Raw genomic sequence first — 21861 nt, 5'->3', positions numbered from 1 at the left:
AGGCTGTCACAACTGCTGCCTAACTGAAGGAGTAACACCTTCATAGATTTCATAGACATTAGGGCTGGAAGGGACCTCGGAAGATCATCGAGTCCAGCCCCCCGCCCAAAGGGCAGGACATCAGCTGGGGTCATAGGATCCCAGCAAGATAAGCATCCAGTTTCATCTTGAAGGTGTTCAATGAAGGCGTTTGAACAACCTCCGGTGGCAGGCTGTTCCAGACCTTGGGGGCTCGGACAGTAAAGAAATTCTTCCTTATGTCCAGCCTGAAACGATCTTGTAGTAGTTTGTGACCATTCGTCCTCGTCATCCCTTGGGGCGCTCTGGTGAACAAACGTTCCCCTAGATACTGGTGGTCACCCTTGATAAACTTGTAGGTTTAGATCAGATCACCCCTGAGCCTGCGCTTTTCCAGACTAAAGAGCCCCAGGGCTCTCAGCCTGTCATCGTAGGGTCTGCTTCCCTGACCTCTGATCATGCGCGTGGCTCTTCTCTGGACTCTCTCAAGCTTCTCCACATCCTTTTTGAATTGTGGAGCCCAAAACTGGACGCAGTACTCCAGCTGCGGCCTCACTAAGGCCGAGTACAGGGGGAGAATGACGTCCCGGGATTTGCTTGAGAAGCATCTATGGATGCAAGCCAGCGTTTTGGTCGCTTTACTAGCTGCAGCATCGCATTGCAGGCTCATGTTCATCTTGTGGTCAATGATGATCCCCAAGTCTCTTTCTTCCATAGTGCTAACCAACATAGCACTGCCGAGCCTATAAGGATGCTGCGGGTTTTTTTTCCCCAAGGTGGAGAACCTTGCATTTATCGGCGTTGAACACCATCAGATTCTCATCCGCCCACTTTCTGAGCCTGTCCAGGTCAGCCTGGATCATCCGCCTGTCTTCTGGTGTGGATGCTTTGCCCCAAAGTTTGGTGTCATCGGCGAACTTGGCCAGTCCGCTTCTGACTCCAGTGTCCACATCATTAATGAAGATGTTGAACAGTATGGGTCCAAGGACAGAGCCCTGGGGGACCCCACTGGTCACAGGACACCATGATGAGTGACTTCCATCAATTCCTACCCTCTGGGTCCGACCCCGGAGCCAATTTTCCAGCCAGTGGATTGTGGGGGACCCAAGGCGACAACTGGCCAGTTTCTCCAAGAGACGATCATGGGACACCAGATCGAAGGCTTTTTTGAAGTCAAGATATATGACATCAATCTCATCTCCCTTGTCCAGGTGATAGGTCACCTGGTCGTAGAAGGAAATGAGATTGGTCAAGCAAGACCTACCCGCAACAAACCCGTGCTGGCTATCCCTTAAGATGTTGACGTTGGCCAGTCCATTAAGGATGGCCTCCTTAATAAACTCTTCTAAGATCTTCCCCGGGATAGAAGTCAGGCTGATGGGCCTATAGTTAGCCGGATCCACTTTCCTCCCTTTCTTGAAGATAGGCACCACGTTGGCCTTCTTCCAGTCTTCGGGCACTACACCAGAGCGCCAAGAGTTTTCAAAGATCCGCGCTAGAGGCTGGGCTATGATGCTCGCCAGCTCCTTGAGTACCCTGGGGTGAAGATTGTCAGGGCCGGCTGACTTGAAGGTATCCAGCTTCTCAAGATGTTCCTTCACAAAGTCAGCATTAATGGAGGGCAGGGGATCACCCTCACCCGGACTTCCCAGCCCTGTAGCGGGCACGGGCGTCCCATGGGGCTGATGAAAGACCGACGCAAAGTACCTATTTAATAGGTTGGCTTTTTCCTGGGCGTCAGTTGTCAGTTGCCCCATCTGGTTCAGCAGGGGTCCAACGTTGCCCCTGCTTTTCCTCCGGCTCCCCACATATCTGAAAAAGGACTTTTTATTGTCCTTGATGCTCAAAGCTAGCTGGAGTTCAGTTGCAGCCTTGGCTTTCCTGGTCTGCTCCCTACAGGACCGGACCAGTGCAGAATAATCCTCCTTGGACGTGACTCCCATCCTCCATCCTTTGTAGGCCTTTCTTTTTAGCCTCAGGAGGTCTGCTAGGTCCCTGGAGAGCCAGGGGGGCTGCTGTGCCCTCTTGCTGCCTTTCCTCCGAGATGGAATAGACTTAGTTTGTGCATTGAGGATCGCTCCCTTGAGGAGCAACCACTCTTCTTGAACTCCCCTCTCCCTGTGGTCACAGTCCCTTAGGGCCTCACTGACAAGCCTCCTGAGCTTGTCAGAGTCGGCTTTCCTGAAGTCAAGGACTTGCGTGTTGCTGACTGACTTGCCAGCTTTTCGGTGGATGGTGAAGGTGATCAGCTCGTGGTCGCTGTCACCCAGCTTCCCATCGATCACCTGGCTGAGCTTCTGCTCAGAGCACCCTGGAGGTAAGGGCAGGAGCTACGGGGATGGCAGGAGGCTCCTGGTCCTGGGTATGACTGAAAACTGCACCCTGCTGGGGAAGTATGGACTGGTGGGACTGCCCGTGGTGGAGCAGTCCCCCAGAAATGCCAGGCCAGTTGCCTCCCCAGTGAAAGGTGGGTGGGGGAACCTTATAACCCTAACCCCCACATCCTGGTAGGTTACCCAGGGTCAGGGCCAGGCATGTCTCCAGACACATGAGCCCATATAGGGGTAAAGACCCTGGTTGCCTCAGTGATGGGGCATAGATTAAAATAGATAAGGGCCTGCATAGAGTAGGGTGCGCCAGGACAACCCAAAGTGCCATGTATATTTGGATGTAGACCTGTGTATGAGGGCCTGAAGAGCTGTGGCAGGGGGGAGAGAGGGGTGCCGAGTACAGGGGCATGAAAGCGACCTGAAGTACAGCACAGGGGCCAGCCCCCATGACAAATTCACTTAAGGGTACAACCACAGGGGGAGGCAGCCAAGCCCAGGTAAGTCTATGGACACCTTAAGTATTAGATGGGCCAGAGGCCATATTTATATTTATTAAGATATGCCAGTGTGAAAGCACAATGACCGTATGCTCCAGTGGGGAGTGAGAGTCCCAGTGAGACTCTGGAGCATTGGTTATGGTGTAAGGCACTGTGATAATTTGGATACCATCTGCAAGGCATGGGACATGATAAGGGATGGTTGGAGTCATGTTATCACCATGAGCATTGGGCATTAAAATGGGTAGTCTCCTGCATTTAACAGCATTGAATAACTTGTTATTGAATAACAAGTCATGGTGGGTGAGATTTTGAGCGGACTGCCCCAGAACAGATGAGCAGGCCAAGGGTTTCCTGGCCCCGAGTAGTCAGCCTGTTACAGGGTGGTGCAAAGGAAAAACACAGGCCACAAGATGTGGCAAGTTATTTCTGCCATATGCATCCTCTAATATCCTTAGGTATAAGCAAATTTAAAGGTGGGCTGTCCCTATGACATGTACACAGGGTAAAATATATAGCACTTAGAGTCTGGGAGTTTATGGGTACACTGCTGTACCAGGGTACTTGGCTATACTTATACTGCTGTCATTTGAATAGTAGTATAAGTGGAGCAAAACCATTATACCAAAACCCTGTTTCAACCCAGGGTTAAGGTTGCAGTGATTTTAGTCATTCTGCTACAGGAGCCTACAGCTGTAACAATTATATCAGAACAGCTGACATGTGATTCCCAAGTAGCTACTCTTCCATGCTTTCCAAACTGCTTAATGTAACATCTGTGTACCACCTGAGATCCCTAGTCAAGGAAGTCAATGGATAAGTCCAACATTAGGAAAATGCTTGAGTATTGGGATGGATTTAAACATATGGTTATGTGCTTTCCACCAGCAGAACGTAAGCAAGGTGACTTTTTATCAGAGCAGGGAGTCCTAGACTGGGAAATTCCCATTTTCATTTCATGGTAGAAAGTGCCATTAGAACCTAACTACTGAGTTGTCCCTAAGCCAGCCATTCCCTGCTCTCACACGGGGGCAGAGGGAAGCAGCATCAGCTCCACTGCTGTCTTTAATTAGGGACTGGCACAGAGATGCTCTTTTAATTAAGGAGAAGAGATTCTCATTAACAAGGAGCAGAGCCAGAAGTGCTGTGCTGTACTATGCCCGCACCCATTCACCTGGCTCCAGGGGTAAAGAATAGTCACTGACAGGGTCAGCTATACAGTAAAAAAATCCCAAACCTTGAAAAAGCAGAACTGTGCTCAGCACATGCCGAAATACAGCTCAACGACTCTAGCGGGAAACGCATGCAGCTCTTCTCCAGCTCATTACAGGACTTGGCACCATTCTCCATATAACTTCTCAGTATTCCCTACTACTTTCCCCTATTACAGAGACAAAAAAGCCCTCCTTTTCTGCATAATAGTTGTGCTGGGGAGCCTAGTTAATGTTAAAAACCAGCAGGAGGGGAACAAGTCTGTCAACATCTGCACTGGCGCTGGGAGAAGGATTTTGTTGCTCGTGCTGATGTGCCAGAGCCAAGAGAAGCAGAGAGCGGGCATAGACTGGCCAGAGTAAGAAGGAAAGTCAACAGTCACAAATGCAGCGTGGCAGAGTGGGGAAAAGGGTGAGGCTCGCAGACCTGTGGCTGCATGGCCATGTAGCAGTCCAGAGATTATCTTATAGGAGGACACAGGCTGGATTCTTCCACTGGAGCTGTTTTGCTAGGACAGGCCTGCCCGACCTGGGAACCCTGCCACGTGCTAAAAGGGGAGAACACAGCAAGAGGGCAGATGATTACAAGCCTGAGTGGTTTCATTCAGAGGATATTAGGCAGGTATATCACCCAGGACTGTGTCAGGGACCTCCAGTACTCAAAGCCAGGCCCTGCTCCGACCTGAGCCAGAGCTAGACCCCAGCTTTGTGAACCATTGCAAAAGCCAACCAGGAACCAGAACACGTCTCAGAGTCATTGCCTGGGCAGGGCGGTTTGCAGCATGCTTATTATAGGTTCAGATCACCTTCACTGGCACATCAGCTCAGCTGTGTTGGCTAATACACTGCAGAGGCACAGCCCCGGCTCCACCCACCCACGTGCTTAGGAAGTGGATAAGTAGCCCAACAACTGTTGGTGCCACTATCCAATTACCCATAGCCTCCACAGGACAGTGGAGGGCTTCCTGCCCCCTGGTAATGGGAGTTGACTCTCATCCTCTGTGGGCCACCCTGTGGAGAGATAGACAGAATGAACAGTGAGCTATACACACTGGGGTGCTCATTCTGCTATCTTTGACATTACTGCCCTATGCATGCCATAGAGACACAGCTTGTTCACTGAACTCCCAAGTTTGGTTCTCATTACCCTCAAAATGCCACTGCCCAATGAATTAGCACATAAAAGAATTAGAAATGTCCCTTTAAATTCACCCCCAAGGCATTTTTTTTTTTTTTTAAATCGGACCCATCAAGAACATTATTTAAATCTGTAATTTTCTAGTGAACTCTACTTACCATCTCACCTCCCTAATGTCCCTGTAGATCACTCCTGAAAAATCAAATTAGCTCCTACAATGATTTAAATCAAACTAACTAAAAAAACCTCATCAAATGCAAAAAGAAAAGTAAATAAAATAAGAGCTCTTAACAGCATCATTCCAATTATACCTACAAACTTAAGATCCCATATTCGCCCTCAGAGAGGTGGGTTTGAAAGGCTGGAAAAATTACTAACTTCCAGTGGAGCTGCAAACCCATCATTAGAATTAGCAGATCTACAGGAGAGAAAATTCTGCCTGTCCTCATTGACCAAAGATGGTTTGGCTTGAAATGTATCAGGGAGCTTGCGTGTAACGTATTAGCGGCCTACCATTTCAAGAACTAAATGGCTTAATCCAACTCACTCCGACTTCACCAGGAGCTGGTCAGGGCCATGAAGCCTCCATGTTTTCACCTGTACTTGCTCACATGTCCAACCTCCTCAGATAGCCTCCACTGCTGAGCTATGCACCTTTCATGCGTGCCATCTCTTTGTGATTGTAGTAATTATTGTAGTTACGGTTTTTAACAGGGCCTATGAAAGTTAGGGGTCTAAAGCCCATTAATCCTTTAAACGAGTTGTGTTGCAATAATGCCAAAAGCTTCTGTCACAATATGGGTTTCACTGCATTAGGCACTGCAAAGACACAGGCTCCTGCATTTGGAGGGATCTGGCTGGAATAGAGGATAATTTTAAGGTTGATTTTACTTCAATCTGAAAGCAGGGGCCAGCAGTGGTATAAGTGATACCGTTTCCTCCAGTATCCCAGCTGTATTGCCAGGATAAACCTCATTGGACCATTAAAGGACTGGGGTTTCCTTGCTGCGTAATCTGTCCTGTTCCCTGACCAATACTGGCCAGTTGCTTCTGTGGTCACTTAATGGGGGTTATGTCCCCCTATACTGAAAGATGAAGAACATCACATAAGGACTTTATCATCAGATTGTGCATATACCTAGCAGAAGAAAACATCAAAGATTAAATGGATCCAAGAGATCACCACACAGGTCAATTTTACCTCCTTCTAGGCTGCATAATACAAGAGTATGAAGCCCTTCTCCCTCCCAAGACTTGGCCAATCTATGAACACGTCTGTCTGAATACTGAATTCTAACTTCCCATCCCGAGCTCTTAAGTCAGGGGCAAGCAAAATCCGGCCCATGGACCAGATCTGGCTGGCAGTGGACTCCATTTCCCAGCAGCCCCTGCCCACATGGCTGGTGATAGCACAAGGCTGGGGTTGCCATGGAGACTGGCCCCAGCCGTGCTGGCAGGGCGCATGGCAGAGCAGGGCAGGGGATGCTCCGGAGCCGCTGGGATCTTGTGGCCGGGGCAGCTTGGTCGAGGCCAGGGAAGAGCCATGATCTGCAGCCTACACACTCCCGGCAGGGGCAAGCAGGCAGCAGATCGCAGCTCTGCCCTGGCTCCTTGCAGCAGTGACAGTGTGGTGCCGAGCTGGGGCACAGCTATGATCCGCTGCCTGTGCGCCCCTGCCCCGAGCATGCAGGCTGCAGATCATGGCTTTGCCTTGGCCCCAACCAAGCTGCCCCGCCGCAAGATCCCAGCAGCTCCAAAGCAGCCTCCTGTCCTGCCCTGCTGCATGCCCAGGGTCGTTCTCCATGGCAACCCCAGCCTTGCTGTCACAGCATAGCTGCGGCTGCAGTCTCCATGGAGACTGGCCCCAGCCATACATGCAGGGGCTGCTGGGAAATGGAGCCCAACTGCAGGACAGATCCCCCATCTTACGTACTGGGCCACACGAGACCTGCAAAGAGTGGATTTTGTGCACTTAGTTTAGGTTGCTTGCCTCAACACAAATACAAACCAAAAGCACCAAGAACTACATCCTTTGCAAAGGTTTGTCTGCACCACGCCAGGCAGAAGGACACATTGCCACCAGAATGCTTTCACAATTTGGAAAGGGGGTCTCTGAAGGCAAGAAGCCGCAAAACAGACCCCAGCTGGTGAATGCACTCTCTCGGTGTCGTAATACACCTTCACTTTATGGAGAGCAGTACCAACACAGGCACAGAGAACTACAGTTGAGCACTTTTTCCTACAATGATGTTTCCCAGAAGAACTCCATTGTTTCAGAGATGAACACATGCACAAAGTCATCTTTTTTTTTTTTTGCTCTGCATAGGTCCCATCTGTTCTGGGAGCCATTCTTCCGCAGAAGCATTATTGCCTTTCTAGGTTAATACAAGCTGTGAGTTGGAAGGTTTGAGAGGAAGATCACAATCAGCAAAAGGAGGGACTGGACCTAGCAGGAAAACAGAAGGGAAAAAACTTTGGATAAGGAACGATTCATTTGGATTTCTTTAAAGTGTAGGAATACAGTTGCTCTGCTGATGCCTAGTTTTACCAACAGAAGCCTCTCAATCTGATGAGAGTAATGATAGTAATTCATATTTGAGGGTCACAAGTGACTCCTGCATAATCTGCATGTTTTAATTATCCAGGCTGAATAAACGGGGGGGAAAAAGATCAGATCCTGCATCCTGATTCTGCAGCAACACTTCCTATGTAAGTCCTATTGACAGGAGTTTGCAGTTAAAATGTTACTGGCAGCTCTAGCAGACAGACTTTAAATAGACAGCAGTGCTGTAGTGAGAAAGAAGAGGGTAAACAGGTGCTCCTCTTGGGTATAACAATAAGAGTGCCTAGAAGAATTTCAGACCATGATAGGATCTAACTCAGGAATGACTTTCAGGGACCAAAGCAAGGGAAACCCAGCTACAGGTTATGTTGGACTTTAAAAAAATTGTTTCCCTCTGTTGGCTAGCACGCTGCCACTCAGCCTTGAATCCCAAGTCTCTGTAATTTTGTTCCAGCAAGGCAGTAGGACCCAATGCACTCGGCACTATTCAATACAAAGATGTTCTCTGCACCAAAGAGCTTATATTCTAAGTCTAGGACACAAGGCAACAGGTATATATACACATGGGTAAGGGAGAACACCCAGTAGAAAACAATACCAACTGTCCAGGCAGAAGCACATACAGATAACTCAAAATCCAATGCATGTCAGACCCCAGAATCTGGTCCAACAGGCTTGGTGGAGGGGAGGGAAGGAGACAGGCAGCAAGGTATGGGCAAGAGGCATGATTCGGGTGACTTAAATCCCTCATTGCCTGTCCCCCTACTCGTCTGACATACCACCTGCTCCCCTACTACATGCCCCCTACCACAGCTTTCTCTTCTTCAGTGGTAGGGTTTAAAAATTTAAGAAGACCCCCTAAAAATTAGATTCTATACATGGAAAAAATGATATATTTTCCATGTGTAGAATCTAATTATCGGAGGGTCATTTTAAATTTGGAGTCATCTTGGATTCAGGTAAATACGGTATTTTATGTTTCATAATGAATTTGATTTTGTTCACTTATTCATTTGGAAGCTTACAATGGGAAACCTGGGGTCTGGTGGAATTACCTACACAAAGCCTAGTGTGAAATACGAGGATGTACCAATGCTGCATTCTGCCATGTTTTATATCTTTAATTAATCCACCCAGCACCAAGGAAGGAATTTACAGTAACTGAATAAGTTACAGATTACAAGTGCTGCTTGTATCAATATTTTATAAACAAGAAAAGAGGAGGTTTGACTGAAGTATAGAAACATGCTACAACAGATGCACGATCCTTCTGATTAACGTATACAAGCCAGGTTATTACTAGACACATCAACTAAAAGCACTTCAAATTCATTAACATTACTACAAGACAAAGGATGGTAAAATTTCAATGGCACCTTTAAGTGCTTTTGGCTGACCCAACAGACCTAGAAAAAGTTTTAACAGCTGCAGGAAAAAAATGTATGATCTTACTAGAGCACACGATGCTCTCCTTCTCTGAGCTTCCTTAGCACAAGGGACAAGACAAGCATTTGCTGTGAACATTACCTGAATCCTGCTCATGTGCACACGTGAGGTCAAGAGGTGTTAATCCCACTCTTAACACTTGCTAAAGCATTTCTACAGCAGTAGAAATCCAGTCATATTCAAAGCTTGGAAGGACCAGTCTTGGGTTCCTTAGCTTTTAGCCAACCAGATACCTATAAAAATGGGTTTCCAAAATTGCACTGTCAGGCTTGAGCAAATGTCACCTCTCTCTTTCCTCTTCCCTCGCCCCACTCCATTTGTGTCCATCCTCTGAGACGTTCTATGTCACAACAGAACTATTTATGCAAGAACACACAGACAGAAAGACAATAAACTGAATCAGCTGGGAATTCATTTCCTAGGCTCCAACCAACCAAAATGACAGTCTTAGTGAACTGACTGCCAAGAGCTGAGCAATGCTCAACTTCAAGGCCAAGACATTCATTCCTCTTGGTTTCATCATCACTTGGCAAATATCCACATTACAAATCATGATCTGGCACACCCTTGAACTGATGGAGAGCAGCACAGAGGACAGGGCAACTGGGCTAGTAAGGTGCATGCTATGGAGGAAGGCTGTAGGAAAATACCAACAGAAACACATAGCATTTGCTTAGAAGCCCATGGCTCAGGGCTGCTGTGTATTATATACCAAATCTTGCAGAACCTAAGGTTCAATGGGCTGTTTCTCAGTGCAAATAGCTTCAAAAAGTCACAGAATGGGTCATTACAAAATCCATTCCTAAAACATCCATCAGCCAAAGGTCAACAGTACAGAGTAACTGATTGCATTTCAGAATCCAATACCATCATTATACATGGTTCTCAGGGCAAAGATAAGACCTTATATATGTACATGTGTCCTCAGGTATTTAGAGACTGCAACATTATGTATGCATGCATTGGGGTAGGAAATGAAGATTGTGCACACAATCTCATCTCTGGCATTTCCTAACATTTGAGTGCTTGAGGTCCCTTCCAACCCTAATATTCTATGATTTTGCAACCTTTACACAAAGCTTGTGTGTATTATTAATATACACGACCATAATAGAGAAACCCAGTTAGCAATCTGCTTACATCCCATTTAAATCATATACTTAATTATTGTCCTGGATAGTGATGGACTTAAGTCTGCATCTAAGTGTTTTCCTGAAAGGGGGAGCTTGTGTGTTTAAATAGTAGCAAATGTAAGATAGCTTTACTTTTTTTTTTGTGTGTGTGTTCACCTTACACATCAGACCCATTTGTTAGAAGATTAGAATGATTTAATCTTTAATACAGCACACTGCAAACTGTAAATGGACACTGCAACTAGGGATAGTTAGAACGCTAATCATCAAACACTACCCGACGTATTTTGTATTCACCTTGGCACATGTAGATTCTCCAGGGCGGTGTTCTTGGTGTCTCTTGAAAAACCTTCCCAAGCTATCCCTCCATGCTGTGGAAGCGATTCCTGCATTAGTGATCAGCAGGGATCTGGGTTTTCTGTTTCCCATAGAAAATCATGGATCTTCCCCTTCAAAAGGAAAGAAACCCAGATTTTCTCCTTCAAAGCAGGAAATTGCAGGTTCCCCCTTGCAGGTGAGCAGCATTCCAGCCCTGGAGCTGCCGGGGGGGGGGGAGGGATAAGAGGCAGGGGGAGTCACGTGCATGTGCGTGTGCATACACACGCAGCCGGACCAGGAGCAGGAGGGTGTGTGCAGTGCAGAGCTGTTCCCTGTTGGTGATTGGGGGCTGTGGACTGAGCCGCCCTGTGCCATGGAGCCCATCCATTGCCTCAGTGCCCTCTGCCGCCTCCTGTGCCTGGTGGCAGGTGTGCACAGAGGTGGCAGCGGGGAGGCACAGAGGGAGGGGGACATGGGACAAGAGCACCCAGGGGGAACCCCAAGAGGTGACAGGCGCCAGGTGTGGGCATGGCCAGGGCCAGAGGGGTGCAGTGGGGCTTATTGTGGGTCCGCAGCAGGGATGGGAGCGGGAACAGCCACAGATGGACCCACATCCTGGTGAGAAAAAGGGAGCAGAAGGAGCTCTGATTTTCCATAATAAAAAAGCCAAGTCAAAAGGCCAAAATATACAGGTATTTATTTTATTATAATGATTGAGGCACTGGTAGGCTTCCAAACGGCTTTAAAATTTTAAATATATCAATCAATAAAATATTGTGTTCAACTGATACACACACAGGGCATTTCATTCTAATCCCAGAAAAATGTGGATTTGGGGCTTTTTTAAAAAAAATCAGAGAATTTTGGATATTTGCTTTTAAATTGGAGAAAACCAGGATCCCTGGTGGTCAGCAGGGAAATCTGCCAGATGGAATTGGCTTTGCTTCTCCCCACATTTACTCTGGTGTAAATCATGAGGGACTGGACAGAAGAGAGTGAGTTACAAAGGTGTAAAACTAATGAAAAGACAGGTGAACACTGGATTTGACCACGGTCTCGCACATGTTTTTGTACTGCCGTAGCTCCACTGACTTCAGTGAAGTTGCTTCTGATTTCCACCAGCACTGGGGAAGAGAAGAATCAGGCTATGGGTTTTCCTGGCTCCTTGCAAGTTAGAGCATGATTTGTTCCACAGAATAAATATGGTAGCTCTGCTGGCAGCCACAGAAAGGAAAAGGATCTCAGAAAGCCACACTAAATATAAATACTTTTTCCAGCAAGCCGTACAACATCACACACAAACAGCATTGCAGCAATAATTTCTGTTTATGCTCACACCAATATAATTAGAGCAGTCACTGCTAACTAGCTAACAACTTTACAGTAAACTTACTAGAACAATGCTGAAGAATTAATCATTTTCAACACTTCACAGCTTTGTCTCAGCACAGCCATGGATTCGTGAAATACACTAAAGACCACGAGCAGCAAGTGAACCAAATTAATCTGGTGCGTTCTCTGGTACAAAGAACTACAACTCCCAGAAAAACATAGATTTTAATTGTGATCGCACATGAGAGAACCTGATGGAAATAGCCTTCCAAGACGGGGTTAATTTATGTCTCTGGTTGCTATCTGAAGAAACTGAATGCCCCGTGAAAGACGCTTGTTGACTTCAGCATGCTTTGCACTAGGTCTTCTAAAGAATTCCCCAAATGTGACAGAACTAGGGCACAGAAGAAGGGTTCAGGGCTTCAAATGCAAGCAACACGATGGCTTTGGAGCAACCAAGGCCACTATGCGACTGCAGTGGCCAAAACTGCCTCCCTCAGGGAAGCAGTCCCTGCTGCAGTCCATGGACATTAGGAATGGCGGATCCTGCTTCTTGTGCCTTGTTGCTAGTGAGGGAATGGACGGATTCTGGACACTTCTGCAACACAACAGGGGATCTTGGAACTAGATCCATTTACTCAAACATTACAAAATGACCTCTGGGAAGTAAAAAGAGATGAACAAAAAAGACTCTAAAATTAAAATGATTCGAGGCATAACAGACTATATAAACACATGGAAACAATGGGCCTTTGTACACGCCACAAAATTGGCCTGTAAAGCGGCTTAAATGCCCTTTTGCACCGCTTCAATGTCATTGCTGCTTGCACGCTCAACGGCGTATTCCACTTTAAATGACTTTGTAACATAGCAAAATAAAATATTTACAAGGTTATTTTAGTTTGCTACCTAACAAAGTGCAACAGGGCACAAGGCCCTGCAGTCTTTTCCCCACCACTGTATGACCCAGCTGCAGCCCAGGCAGGCAAGTTTGACTGAAGAAAAAAAAAAAGTTGTGAGGAGCCTGATTTTTTTTTTTTTTTTCCTCCCAGAGCCTTCTTACCTGCCTGCCTGAGTTGCGCAGGGGCCCGGTGCTTCCCTCTGCGGCTGTGGTGGGGGCTGGTGCTTCCCTCCACAGCTGCGGCGGAGGGAAGCACCAGGCCCCGCACAGCTCAGGGACCCCTCAGCCCACCAGCAGCTCACCCCCCCCGCCGCACCTCTGGAGAGGCAAGTAAGGATCGGGCCCCCACCCTTGTGCACACACCACAGGGGTTTAGTTCGGGTTCATTCTCCCTAAATTGAAACAGTGGAATCGGTGGGTTTTTAAAAACCCACTGTTTCAACTGAGGAAGAACTAAACCGAGTTAAACCCCTGTGGTGTGTATAAGCAGCCAATAAGACTTGAAAACTTGTTTTAATTTTGTTAGGTTTTTTTTTTTTAAAGCTTGTGGCAGAGCACCTTTGGTGCCTGCCACTTTATGAGCTGAGAGCGGGCAGCAGGACAGCTGGCAGGTGCTGGCCAGCCCCGATGAGGTGGTCACGTGACCGCATGAGAGCACTGTGATAGGCGAAGGGGGCTGAGCAGCCTCCATTTTAACTCAGGCCCTCAGGGGAGCTAGCAGTTTGCTAGCTGCAGCTGTAGGAAGAACATTTCCCAGCTGGAGCTGCTGCTTACAACATCGTAGAGGTAAGGGTAGGAGCTATGGGGCATGACCGATAACTACACCCTGCTGGGGTAGGATGGTCTGGTTGGTTCGCTCGTGGTGGGGCGGTCCCCAAGAAATACCAGGCCAGTTGCCTCCCCAATGAAAGGTAAAGATGGGGCACCTTAAAGCCCCATCCCCCACATCCTGGTGCATCACCTAGATCTAGGGACAGGCACATGGGCCAGGCATGTCTATGAACACCTGAGCCCCATGGGGTGTAAGACCCTGGAGGCCCCAGTGAGGGGGCAGAAGTATGTGGGGAGGTTCGCACAGAGCAGGGTGCACAGTGGCGGCCTGAAGGACTGTGTGTATTGGTTACAGAGTAGGGCTGCCGGGTGGCCTGAAGGGCAGCACATGAGCCACCTCACAAGCGCGACAACATGGAAGAGTGGCCCAGAGAGGGGCTAGAGGCCAAGTTCAGCCCAATGTGAGGCATAAGGCCAGCAATCACAGAGTAGAGTCTGTGTGAGGGCGGCCTGAAGGGCTGCGTGTGGACCGGCCGGAGTGTGAGTAGGAAAGCCTGGAGGGCTGTGTAGAGTAGGGCCTAAGGGGGACCTGAAGGAGTTGCACAGAGTAGGGTGGGTTGAGAGTGGCTCAGTGAGAGGGGGTAGAGTACAAGAGGCCCTGTGAGAGGGGGTGGTATGAAAGACCATGTGAAGGACAGAGTACTAGGAAGAAAGTTAGAGGCCCCACAAGGGGTAGAATTTAGCCCGGCCACAGGCCAGAGCTACTACCAACTTATGATGCCATGTGCGAGGCATGGGACATGGTATAGGGAAGGTCAGAGCCGTGTGTAACACCCTTTGGCATTGGGGCATAAAATGTGGGAGGCTGCCCATTTTACACCAGTTATTTATTCATCAAGGCATGGCAGGCGAGACAGGGCAGACTGCCCCTAGACAGATGGGCAGGCCAAGGATGAGACCCGGTCCTGAGTCGACCCCCTGTCACAAAGTTGCCAAATTACTTCCCTGTATCACATACTAGATATTCATTGCAAACATTATTTCTCCTCCTCCACTTTGCCCAGCTCACGACTGCCAAAAATAAAACTAGAGGAAAAAAAATACAATGCAATAGAAGAAGATTTTAGCCACCTAATACAATAACCAAGACACACAACCAAGCTATGCAGTGTTTGCAGGATTATAATTACAATCACTAACAATTATTTCCTCAACTCTCATATGTATATACACATAGATACGAGTCAATACTGAATCCCAGCAAACTTCCTTTCTCATCAAGGCAGGAAAGTCAAGTCAAAAGAAAAAGGAATCTCCACAGAAATTTTCTGATAGCCCTCGGACAAGGATCTGGCAAGAAACCTATGCACTTGCTAACCTAGCAGTCTGAGAAAACATAATGCAGACTTTTTCTAAGAATTGTGGGAAATCTCCTGTAGCCCCTGCTTCCCTTCCCCACTCCCTGGCTCCTGCTCTCATTTTCCTGTCGCAATTAATGTCATCCGACTGCATTTCCTATTGGAACCATTATTAAGGCCTCCCTCCTGCGGGAAGTTGGGAGCTGAAGACAGCGCACTTTGCAGTAACAGGCCCCAAAATGGCTCTTCCTGAAGAAAAAAAATAGAAGCCTAGTTCAGAGATTTAGTAAAATATTTTTGAAGACTGATGATGTCCTTGTTTTTAACATGCGTGTTCTGGTTGAACAAAGTTCTCTCTCTTAGTTCAATCCTGAAAGTTTTTTCCCTAAGAATAACTCTACAGAAGTGAACAATGCGACTGAGCATTTGCAGGACTGGACACTACAGCAGTAGTACATGTGGTTGGCGTGTATGCCCATCCACACAAAAACACTGAAGTTGCTTTAAAAAAAAAAAGCCATCAAGCTTATTCTTGAGAACAATATTCTGGGCCAATCTGTCACTCTGAATCAGTACTTTTTTTTTCTATTCCAAGTGTCTAGAAGGTGTTCTCTCTCATGGGCCAAGCTTAACTGTTCTTTAATTAAACCGGCATGCTTGATTACATGGCATCTAATTGATTATCATTCCCATTTACCCAACAAGCCTGATGCTTTCCTGCCTTATTCATCACAAGCATCACTAAATGACTATTGAGTTTAGAAACCGTTGCAACAAATGAGTTATGTCAACAATCACTTCTGCACATTTCCATCATCGTCACTGTTTTTCTTTTTTATGGACAAACACCCACATTTGTTACACGCGACTGTCTCGCTCTGCTGCCGATTAGGTCACTTTTCCCAGAAAAGGGAGACAGTATTTCAGATACCCACACCCAGCAGCGGGGTCAGACTGATGGACAACAGTACCACAAAATAAAGGAATTGAGAAAGTTCAAAGAGGAGGAAAAGGAAATACAGAGGAAAGGGAAAAATAAGGCTGGGGTGCTGCTATGAGAAATGCACTGCGCACTGAATTGGGCACTAGGTTTCCAGAAGCCTCTTTAAATCACTAACTCTGAAGCTGGTTTTGCAATGGACAGTCGAAGGCCAACGTTAAAGCAGCCCTTCACTTGCAGAGTCATCTTTAGCTTTAAGCCGCAAACATCAGTGAACAGAGCTGAATTACACTGAACCTCAATAGAGGGGAAGCAGAACAGTGTCATTACTTCACTCACACTACCCTGATTTACACTGGGCCCAAGTCCAAACCATTTAGTTTTACTGGCAATCGTTCCTTGGCAAATCACTGAGGACAGTGGTTTTCCTTGCACCAGAAACCGCATTCAGGACACTTAAGCATTAAGGATCTCTTTGACTGCAGCATTGCAGAGTGCTGCGCGCATTTGATTAGAGCATTCCCAGCTGAAAGTTCAACACCCACATCTTCTGCTTTTGCAGTAGGAAAAACACATACATCTTCTTAATAACCTCCACTCTGCGGTTTGCCTAATACTCCTTTGTGCGGCAGCATGCTGCAGACAGTTAAATCAGATTATACTTCTATATAGTCTTTACAGAAGGTGCTACGGGACATCTTTTCTGGACTCTTAGCAGTTCTACGTGGGACCAGAGTCTGGGAGTCACTTCAGTCTTCCCGACTGCCTCTCACCCAGTTATGTGAGCAAAAATAATGTGAAAAAGAAAAACTGCATCCCTGTGGACCCAGGTATTGCTGTGTCATGCCAGGCAAGACATTAAATCCTTCTGCCTTCTCTGCCCTATCTGTAACCTGCTAGCTCCTTTCATGAGGCAGATTATGAGGCTTCATTAGTGTTTGTACAGAACTGCGGAGCTCAGTACCAAGAGGTATCATCAGGCTGCCCCTGCCACTTTTCACAATGTTCAAGTACCTGTGCTACCTTCAGTATATTATTAAATTATACCCAGAGACAAACGTGGCAGGATTTTGTCAGACAGTTCATGCCTAGCTCACTTGCTGTCCACTCAGTCCTTAAAATCCCCCTCAGAGCAGTCAGTCTCTCAGGCAAATGGTCTGCCTTGCAGCACATTACATACAATCTATCACATACTCAATAGCTCCTGGAGGAAGCCTGGGTTTGGCTGGAGTTTTTATTCTTGCTTATATAAATGTCTGCCACCGCAGCTGCAACCAGCTCTAACAATAATCATTACAAAGCACTGTCCGAAGGCCCCTCCTGTTATTATCTAATCTATGGGTGTTGTAACTAAAAGAAGTTCAGACTGATCCTTCAAGCTCCACGGGAGAATTTAGCTTGGAGAGATGGACTGGAAGAAATGGGGAATGAGAGTTTCTTTACTGATCTTGAAGGAAAAGATGCGGTCAGTGAAGGAGCCCATTCAGAAACCAGGTGGATCCTAGTACCACGCTGCAGATCCTATTCCCACTTTAGCCTCTGAAAGTACCCCATGGGGCGAGGAGAGGGGAACCATGTGGTTTCCGACTTCTGATTCATCCCTTATTACCTTCTACATAATGCTGGAACCCTAAAGCCTGATTAATGCAGAAAGTCTCTGGTGGGAAACACTCGAGGTTTCATCAGACCAAAGACCAGTACGCTGCAGAAACAAACGTGCTGAGGGACTTTTGATGCCATGTTATCAAGAGCCCTGACCAACTACCACCGCATTATGACTTCCCAACAGGAGTAGGGCTTAGCAGAGGGTTGTGTGGGCCCGTGATCAGAGAGCATTACCTTCAGACTTGTATGACTTGGTTTTCATCTCCGACTTCTGCATGACATGCTATGTAACTTTAGATAAGGCACCTCTCCGTGTCTCTACTGTAACACAAAACAGTAATAATGTACCTGAGCGTCATCTGGGCAGAGGAAGGCTAGCATTTAAGCCCATGTCTCTTAAGACATGCCCGTCCTCCAGCGATACCTTGCACACATGGGTAGCAAAGAAGGCAGATGCCAGGGAGTGAGACTGAGTAGTGATGGCACACTGCATTAGCACAAGAAGCGTGATACCACATCACAACCACCTGCTGTGTCCTAGGCAAGGGACTTGTGAGATTGGGGCATCAATGCACAGGATTTCTTTGTTTGTTCTCCTTTTAAAGTGACAGAGTTCAAGGCTCTTGCCTGTCTCACTCCAGTTTCAAAAATATCACCTATGTCAAAAGCCAAATAAATAGAGAGTTGCCATGGTGCCTTGCTGGGGGAAAAAAAACAAACACATTAAGTTTAGTTTGAAATGATGGCAAAGAAGTCAGGAAATAAAATAGCAAAAGCTGCTGTTAAACTAAACTTTTCCAGTAAACTATAAGCACAATAGAAGCATAGTTTTTGCTTCAGCAAGACAGATGCAGAAACTGAGCTCGCTGCCACATGAGCAGATTTACTTACTAACATACAGGTTAGGAGGGAGAAATAGAAGAGAAAGCAATGCAAGCACTGTGTCTGCACCTGCATAGCAGATATAGCAAAGATGGAGAAAGTCCCAGCTGGCACTTTATACAGCAGTAACAATCCAGACTAATCTCAAAATCAGATTTGGTGATAGGCGCATCAGTGCTGTATACCATGCAACTGAAAATCCCAACTAGGAAGTACCTCAAAATTAACTTCTAAGGGGTTTGGGACGGTGAAAGTGCCTGGTCTTCCAAGAAGCAAAGGATCTTTACTGCAGTAGCCAACATTTCTGTAAAAGATTCTAGACTCCTCTTTCAGGGTAGGTGAAAACTTTCAAATAGCTGCATTTTTTTGGCAAACATTACTTTCACCTTTTTTTTTTTTTTTTTTTAAAACTATCTCAGTTTTAAATTTTGGCAGAATAACAAAATACAGTTCAGAAATGTTCCTTCCCTCTTCTCTAGGATTCCCATCACTGCAGAATGCAAAGCACCACAGAACTGGGAATGAATTCATCCGTACGGTATGCCCCGTGCTACGGAAAAGTATCATTCTACTCATTTGACAAAAAAGAAAATGAAGTACAGCAAAGTGAAAACTATATGTGCACATGGAGACAGAGTTAATGCACTCCACTTTGTTAAGTGGGAAAGTGTCTTGTAAGTCTTCCTAAGGTCACACACAAAGTCTGTGGCAGAGTTAAAAACATATCCTGATTCTCCCAGGCCCTGTGTCCACACTGGAATCTGAAACAGAAACTAAATCTTCTGTATCCCAGTGCTGTGATTCAACAGCACGTCATCCTGACTCCAAAAGTCTAGGATGTAACTTGCTGCTATGAGAAGCTGCATTTTCAGAACTTATCAGTAAACTGGATCCGACTTTCTGCAGAAACACCTGGTCCCTCATTTGGGAGTATAAAAGGCTTTCTTGGCCAGACAGGTTCAGATCTGGAGCCATGCCCATGGACTTCCATTGAATTTACGCTGGTTTGCTACAACATTCCCAATCCATTAACACAAAGCAGCCTAGGGGCACAAACAGGTTTGCACAACCAAGGTCTCAAGCGTTACACAACAACCTGGCTATATCTTACACCTCCCCAATCACCTTTATGCACCTTTCACTTAACGCTCTGGATTTGCCTTTATATTAAGAGAGATGCCTCTTGCGCTACAGGAAATTCTTCTGTTTCATCATGAGCCTTATCAGCAAGATGCCCACATGAAACGATAGTTACTATGTCAAACTTTGAAGGTGGATACACCAGCATCTGGAACAAACAAAGACAACGGCAATGCCGTCTTAGCGGTCTTCTAGTCCAGCATTTCTCAGCCCATGGGTCGTGACCCAGAAGTGGGTCGCAAGAATAATATGAAAGGGTTGCAGACAGACTTTAAAAAAAAATGGATCAACAAACTTTAAAAATGGATTCTCCTTTAAAGGAGAAAAACGTGGGAACCCGTGGCTTGTCTCTTGCAGACTGACAGAGCGCCAGCCTGCCAGGGCTGCTTGGGGCCCCCCATATTGGCAAATAATGAGTCAAATCATCACCTAAACTCCTATGCCGTCAGCACGCATCTCTGTCAGATGGATCCCAACCACTCGTATTGGTTGGGTAAGCACAGGAATCGGTGCTATTAAAAAAAAAAAAAAAAAAAGGGATTTTATCTTCAAGTTGAATAGTCAAACGGAGATGAAAAGCTGTGAAGTTAAAAAGACAGCACGGCTATGCAAGGATCGGCTGGCGCTTCGTAAACCCACCAGCAACGCTGCAAACCCCGCTCTCCCGCCGCACAACAGCTCCCGGGAAGGGGTAGCCCTGCTCCGGGGCTCGCGTTCACCCGCGGTTACTCGGACAACAGAGCAGGATTTGGCTCTTGGGCAGGACCGTTTCATTGTCTCAAGTCAATGATTTCCAGACACTTCCAGCTCCGGCAGAGGACAGGAGTTCTTGGAAACCCAGAGAGCGGCGCAACCAGAGCCGCTCGCCCTCTCTCAGCCGGGCTGATAAATGTGTCACGTTTGGCAACCAAGAGGGCTCAAGATTCATGCATGGGCTTTGACCTTGGCATCGTTCATCGAGGCACTTCTACCTCCCCCCGCGGTCCCCTCAGCTCCAACCCGCGTCCCTGCTGCCGGGCGAGGGGCGCCCGCCACAGCCTGCTCCCGCCGCCGCCCAGGAGGCACGGGACAGGTCTTCCTGCAACCCGAGCGGTGCCGGCTCTGGAGGGAGGGACCGCGGGGAACCGGCTGCACCGCGCGGGGGAGACCCCGGCCCCAGCCCGCCCCGGGGTCCCAACGCCGCGCGCTCACCTGGGAGCTGCACCGCGCCGCGCCGAGCCGAGCCGCGCCGCCCGGGAGCAACGTGCCTCTGTTTGCACAGGCTACAAAGTCGGAGCGCTCCTCCTATCAGCTCCCGCCTTGCAGGGGCAGGGCCCGCGGCTGCCCTCCGACTGGCTGCTTGTCATCGCCGGCGCCATTGGCGGGCGGCGCGTGACCCCTCTGCTCTGATTGGGAGCTGACATGCCGGTGTCAAGCCCTGGGTTCCCATTAGTCCGAGCGCTCCCGAGCGTTCCATTGGCGCTCTGTCCCTGAGAGCGGCGCCCGGGGAGCGCACAGACGTGCGGGGCCCGCCTGTGTGCGGAGCGCTGCAACCGCGCTGTGGCCTGGGGAGCGCAGCCCCACCCTGCTGTGCAGGGGCTACTGTCATGATGAGCGCTGGCCATGTGTAGGGGGTGCACCCATGCACCCCTGAGTGTGGTGATGTGCCCCCTACTAGCGGTCACTGCTCACCCGCCACCGACACCCCTGCAAGTAGTTGCTGACCCTTGGTCACCCCTGCAAGTAGTCGCTCTCCACCCCACAACCCCCCATCGCCAACAGCACCAGCAGCATCTGTGCCCAGAGGTACACATCGTTCATGACAATGAGTCTGTGCTTACCTTGATGTCCCAGCTCCTGGGGCCGTCCCTGCATGACCATCTCCGCTTTCCTGAGTAAAAGAAGCCATTTTCTAGCCCTCGACTAAAGAGAAAAGCTTGACAAGTATGACCCAGTGCACTCGCCTGCCCAAGAAGCCTAGGGGCAAACAAAAAGAAACGAGACTCATGCAGGAATTTTTTCTAAAACACATTCAGCCTTAAAGGCTTCAAACAGGTAAGAAGCAAGGATTGGGAAGAAACAGAAACCCAATTTATAATAATTTAATACTCCGGTCAGCAGCACTGGTGACATGTAGGGGGTGCACACGGGTGCACGTGCACCCCCTGAGAGAAGCGCTGCCGACACTGCGGGCAGTTGCCACCCACTCCCCCACCCCCCCCAACACTGCTCTCTGTGTCTGGGTGGTCACCGGTTGGCACTCGCCCCTTCTGCCACTGCCACTGTCATGGCTGCCTGC

At 47.9% G+C, this 21861-nt stretch overlaps 1 protein-coding gene across 1 annotated transcript in view; it reads right to left on the bottom strand.

The window, feature by feature from the left end:
• CAMKK1 (calcium/calmodulin dependent protein kinase kinase 1) overlaps positions 1-20841 on the bottom strand; it is a 225843-nt gene extending 205002 nt beyond the window's left edge. The window contains exon 1 of the mRNA XM_059717711.1: positions 20775-20841. The gene's annotated coding sequence lies outside the window, so the exon portion shown is untranslated. The remainder of the gene's footprint in view (positions 1-20774) is intronic.
• Between the last annotated feature and the right edge of the window lie 1020 nt (positions 20842-21861).

Source organism: Alligator mississippiensis, chromosome 14, assembly GCF_030867095.1.
Source record: "Alligator mississippiensis isolate rAllMis1 chromosome 14, rAllMis1, whole genome shotgun sequence".
Classification (NCBI taxonomy): domain Eukaryota; kingdom Metazoa; phylum Chordata; order Crocodylia; family Alligatoridae; genus Alligator; species Alligator mississippiensis.
Note: the sequence above shows the minus strand (reverse complement) of the source record. Positions and strands in the feature narration are given on the sequence as shown.